General features: G+C 57.3%; 1 protein-coding gene across 2 annotated transcripts in view; it reads right to left on the minus strand.

The window, feature by feature from the left end:
* The window catches only part of IL21R (interleukin 21 receptor), a 33,450-nt gene extending 27,957 nt beyond the window's left edge, over positions 1-5,493 (minus strand). Inside the window, exon 1 of one of the 2 annotated variants that reach the window (XM_088833134.1) lies at positions 4,919-5,493. The gene's annotated coding sequence lies outside the window, so the exon portion shown is untranslated. Of the gene's footprint in view, positions 1-4,605; positions 4,630-4,918 lie in introns of those variants that run through there. The other variant, XM_088833135.1, reaches the window with a different exon arrangement.
* Positions 5,494-6,000: the final 507 nt, after the last annotated feature.

Consider the following 6,000-nt stretch of genomic DNA (forward strand, 5'->3'; position numbering starts at 1 on the left):
CACCTGCCCTCCCCGTGGCCTCCTCCCCAACCTTGGGCCTCCAGCTGCTGCTCCTCCCACCCAGTCCTCACCGTGACTCTCTGTGGCTCCCCATCGCACCTTCAGAGAAAGCCCTAAATTCCTTCGCTCAGCATTCTAAACATGTCAGCACGTGTCCCCAACATTCCCTCTGCCCCTAGTCTTCATCCCGGACTCCGGGTACTCCAGGTTTCTGACACCTGGACCTCTTCACAATACCCCCATGCATCTGGCTTCCTTCCATGCCTTTGCTCCTGCTCTTTCAGCCACCAGAACTCTCTGATCTCTCTGTCAGCTTCCTATTCAGCTTCAAAAGCCAGTTCGAATGTCATCCCCTTCATAATTCTTTGCCCTCTCCAAGGCATATGAGTCACTCCTTCTAGGGGCCATCCTTCCCCCAGAGCACACCGCTTATGGTGTTTTTAGCAACATTCTGAGCAGTTTCTAGGCAAGAACCACATGTTTCTTGGTGACCGCTGAATGTCAATGGCTAACCAGTGTCTGACACACAGTAGGTGCTCAAAGCACTCTGTACATGAGTGACTAAATGCAAGAAAATGCTTTCTGGGCTTCCTTGGTTGTCCAATGATTAAGAATCTGCCTGCCGATGCAGGAGACATGGGTTTGATCCCTGGTCCGGGAAGATCCCACAACGCCGCAGGGTGGCTGCGCCCAGGAGCCGCAACTACTGAGCCCATGTGCCGCAGGGAAGCCGGAACACCCTGGAGCCCGTACTCCGCAGTAAGAGAAGCCATCACAATGAGAAGCCCATGCACCACAAGTTGAGAGTAGCCACCGCTCACTGCAACTACAGAAAAGCCCGTGCAGCAACGAAGACCCAGTCCAGCCAAAAATACATAAAATTAGAAAAGACAGAAATCGTCATAGAGGGACAGTGGGTTGCACAGGGTCACACAGTGAGTTTCTACTTAAAGCAGAGCTCTCAGGCTGGGGAAGAGCTCCAGCCGGGTGGCCCTGGACCAGGAAGGACGCTCGGCCCCTAACTCACAGTGGGACCCTGGGCTCTTCTTTCCTCTGGGCCTCAGTTTCCTCACCTGTAGAATGGGGGCAATCACTCTGGCCTAGATGAGGGAGCATGAGGTTGGTGCTGGGCATGCTGGAGTGTGGGTAATGGGAATTGCTTTTTTACATATCTGGGGGAAGGAGGTGGTAGCAAAGGGCAGGTGTCTGAGGACAGGTGTGCCGAGACCCTGGACCTACAGCTTAGTCAGCAGCTGCTGAACACGAGGGGAAAGGCCTTCCCAGCCAGGGCCACCTCTCAGCCTGTAGACCCTTTTAGTCTGTCTGTCCCTCCCAGTTGGGCCATGAACCCATGTCCATGCAGGTTCTCCAAGCCTGACCGGCCTTTCCCTACTGGAACTTCTCTATCCTGTGCAACCTCTGCCAGCCGAGGTACATGCCCCGCTCCCAGCAAGCTCTTCCTGCCTGTGCCGTCTTGATTTGCCCTCCACCATGCTGGGTGACCCCACCCAGACTGTGCCACCTGCCTCAGCTCCTAAAGCCCCAGCCACATCCACCCCACCATGCCCGCCAGGAGGGGCTGGATGTAAGGCAGAGGAAAAAAAAAGGATGCTTTGCTCCATGGCTGTTTGAGGTCATGAGGTGGGGGGTGGGTGCGGGGCTGGCAAACTGCCCTTTATCCTCATCCTTGCCCAAAACCCCCACCAGCCTGCCTGGCCCTCGCCAAAGTAGACTGGGAGTTACTGATTCATACTGGAGAAAGTCTGCAAACCCCCACCAGCCTGCCTGGCCCTCACCAAAGTAGACTGGGAGTTACTGATTCATACTGGAGAGTGTCTGCAGGCCCTCGTCCCAGGCTATATCATCAAGCCCTCTTGGCAGATGAGGAAATAGAGGCCCAGAGAGGCCCAGAGGCTTTCCCAGAGTCCCACAGCAAGGAGAGCCAGGGCCTGAGCAGGCAGCCAGGCTGGCGTCTTTGCTCCACATCCCTCGGGACAACTGGAGTGGCCCGATCCTTCCCGGGGGCTGGGAGGACCCGCAGGCTGGGGGCCGGCATGGAGGGCTTTGGCAGGTGTCCTGGCTACCCGAGGGCCCTCGGAGGGGCCTCTGCCCACACCCCGGGGAATATTTTCAGGTTGTTTCAGAAGTTCCAGGTTTACTCAGAGCTCTCATTTGAGCAGTGGTAAAAAGTCCCTTTGGCGGGGCGCCAGGGCGAGGAGCGGAGGCGGGGGCACCTGTGAGCCATGGAATGGGGGTGGGGCTCCTCTCTGCTCCCGCGCTTCCACTGACCCTCGGGGCTGCTGTGCACTGAAGGGGAGGGTAAGAAGAAGCAGGTGGGGAAGGGACTGTGATGAGGACGTGTTCCTTCCCATGTCTTCACAGTTTTCTTCCCTCTGCTTGTACATGACTCCCAGGGTGACCCTACAAAACCTCCATCCTCTCAGAGCCTCAGTTTTCCCATCTGAGAAAGGGGGGAGTAGAGTCATGATAAGAATTATCATTCATTGAGGACTGGGTATATGCCAGAAGATATACCAAGTGTTAATAACGAGTAATAATGAGAAAATTATTACCAATGATATTTAAAGTAAAACATAGTAGCTACTATTTCTTGTGAGCCACTGCAAGGCTCTTTCCCCTCATAACTGCACTGGCTCTGTCTGAGCATCACTGAATCCCCAGGACCTAGGACAGTGTTCCAGAAACACATGTTGAGTAAAACCTCACAGCAAACCAAGATAGGCGTTCTTAGCTCTATATAACAGATAAGGACACTGAAGGTTCAGAGAGGTTACGTGAGTAACTCCAGGTCACAAAGGTACTGAGTAATGGAACTGGGACTCGACCCTACGTCTGACCATTTCCAAAGCCCCAGATCACAATTGGCAGCATGAGTGAGCCAGATCCAAGGCCCCCCAGTGGACTGCAGAGACCTCCCAGCTGTGTGGAGGAGCCAGGCCATCATTCTGGCGATTCTGTACGCACTGGCTTCTCTCACTGGGAGAAAGGATGCTCTTTCTTACCTTTCATTCACTTATTTATGAGGCCCCAGGGCGGTCCTGACGCTGCAGAGAAGCTGGTCCCACTAAAAGCTTCCAGTGGCCTGCTTTACCTATTCTGTCTTGTCTTAAATTGGCCCCCTCCTCCTGCAAGCCCCCTCCCTCCCCCCATTTAGCCTCCAAACCCCACCTCCAACCCCCTTCTCTGCCTTGCTGGGAAGGTGGGATGCACCTGGGATGCATCCTTTATCCTGCTCACCTGTCTCTCCTGGCCCCGGGTCTCAGCTACCTTCTAACATAAGGGCTCTTAGTTTCCTCCTCTGTGAGGCTGTAGGGTTCTAGACTTCCTGCCAGGTGTGGGGCAGGCAGGACCAGGATTTCTGCTGAACCCACCAGGGGAACAGGTGATTGAGGCTTCCCCTCTGGGGTCTGCCTAGCCCCCTTGATTCAATGCCCCACTCTCAGAAGGTGCCCCAGGCTATGGCTCTTGCTTTTTTGCTATCCTGTCTAGCAGGTTGTCACCTTGGGTTTCCAAACCAAGCTCTGCATCTTACAGTCACAGCTATCTGGGGCAAGCTTCTCCCCACTATGTGTCAGTCTCCTCATCTGTGAAACGGGCTGAAAGAGGCCAGCAGCCTCACCTGGTGTCGTGAGGATGATGGGAGAGCTTCACGTGCTTGTCACATGCTAAGAGCCGGCCTGGGAGGACCACAACCCAGGGGGCTGAAGGAGGCAAGACTGCAGGTTCCTGAGTGTGTCACTGCACCTCCCATGACTCTTGGAAACTGGTCTTTCTCTTCCATGGACTCTAGGCTTCTCATCATGCAAATTCTCTCCCCTGGTAGACCCCCAGCCAACAGCCTTTCTATTTCATGCCCTCGAATCCTCACAACCAGATCTATGAAGATGGAGCTGCCATTCTGCCCATTTCACAGATGAGAAAACCGAGGCTCCATGAAGTTAGAAAAAAGCAGAGAAACTCATCGAAGTTCACCCAGCGAGAAAGCCACATGGCTGGACGTTGAACCCTCCAGGTTTTCCCCCACTCCACCATGTGCTTCTAAAAGCCCCATGATTTTCCCCTGGGGAAAGCATATGTCCTCCCAGGAGGAACCCCTGACATTTTAATGCCCCCTCCCTTGCCCTGGGTCCTCTGCATTGTAAGTTTCCCTCCAGGCGTCAACTCCCCCTCTGCCCAAGAGCCTGTCTGCCTGTTCCTTCCTTCCCCACTTTTTCTCAAGTCAAAATCCAACCCATCCTTCAAGGCTCAGCCTCCCCAAGCCTCCTCACCCCACCCTCCTCCACACACACGGAACCAGTTTGCTTCTCACCAGCTGCCCTTCCCCTGTGTTTTCTTGAGAAAGAAGAGGAGACAGCGTGGAGGGTAGGACCAGCCACCGAGTCACCTGTCCACCCAACTACGCAATGGTTGAGTCACCCTGGGAAAACCACTCTATTTCTCAGAGCCTCAGTTTTCATCTTCAAAATGGGGACACCAACCCAGCTTAAAGGATTTAGACAAAATAAAGAAGATAAAACACAGAACCTGGTACAAAGTCAATGCCTCCTCCCTTCGCCACACTGACCTGACCACAGTCATGCCCACCTCTGCCCAGAACCACGGTGACTATCACATCAGGTTCAGTCTGGAAACAGCATGCCCTCCCCAGCCCCTGCCTTTTGGAGGCTTGTTTCCACCAGCTCAGGGGGTCATCTCAGCCATGCCTCTGCCTCTCCTGCGGATCTACAGAAAGGCACTCCAGTCACCCTGAGTTGGGCGGAACAAGAGACTCCAGCTTAACTTTGCTGGTCTCACCGTCCCCAGGTGTGATGAGGGCACAGGACTCCTGTGTGTCCTCCCGGGCAGAGGAGGTCCCCTCCCCGCCTGCCCCCTAGAGCGGTGGCCGGAGATGAGTTACCTGCCGTTCTACTTCTTTCTCAGAAATCCATTCTCTCTGGGCTCCGGGCAGTCCAGTGGGCTCCCAGGGGTGGCAGCTGGGCTTGGTGTTGGGGGGATGGGGAGGGGAATGGAGGTCTGGGAGAACAGGCAGGGGTCTGGGGTGGGAAGCTGCAACCTGCCCCGAGCCACCGATCAGACAGGGCCCGACCTGTCACCCCCGCGGATGGCAGGTGGGCTCCGGGCAGGCGGGCCAGGCAGAGGCCAAGGCGACCATCAGTTGCATCCCAAAGAGGTCACCCAGGGACAGAAGGCGGAGGCTGCGGGACAGGGGCCGATCCGCGGCACCGGGGATGAGCAGAGAGAGCAGACCAGGGCTGCGGCCACGCTGACGGACAGAAGTCAAGGAAACAGGCGGCTGGCCAGCCAGGCAGACAGACAGGCGGGCAGCGGCAGGCAGACAGACAGCTGCGCGGAAGGAGCGGGCAGACAGTCAGACCGGAGCCCGGCAGTCACTCGGCAGAGGTGCCGGCGGGTCCGCCAGAGGCGGCGCCTGCCGTCCGAGCCCCGCCGCGCGCGCAGGGTGCGCAGGAAGGGGAGGATGTGGTGAGCCGCTCCCGCAGCCCCGCCCACGGAGGGCCGGCTCCGCCCACGGAGGGCCGGCTCCGCCCACGGAGCGAGAAGAGGTGGGCGGGGCCGGGCCCCGGGGCCAGGTCCACTGCGCGCCAAAGGTCGCCTGCTGGCAAGACGCTTAGGGCCACCGGGGTGACGTCTGCCTCCCTTGGACGGCGACATCACCCCCGCAGGCCTCACGGTCTTGACCTTTAAGGCAGACGGGGAGGTGGGGAGCCGCCGCTTCTCACCGATGTAGAAACCGAGGCTCCCAGGCTGCGGAGGTGGCAAGGCGCGATCCGAAATGTCCCCGGGGGTCTCAGCTCAGTGAGAACCGTGAGAGCCCAGAGACCTGCCCAAGGTCCCGCGGAGAAGCGGTGTTTGCCCACTGGCCGGCTTCACTCATGCACGCCGCCTGCCTGGCCCAGCAGGGGTATGAGCTCGGACCGCCCCTCCCAAGTTCTCTGTCCCTGTGTCCTTTGAATCCAGCTT

Source organism: Moschus berezovskii, chromosome 27 (assembly GCF_049115385.1).
Source record: "Moschus berezovskii isolate FMDL1 chromosome 27, NW_MosBer_1.0, whole genome shotgun sequence".
In the NCBI taxonomy this organism is placed as follows: Eukaryota; Metazoa; Chordata; class Mammalia; order Artiodactyla; family Moschidae; genus Moschus; species Moschus berezovskii.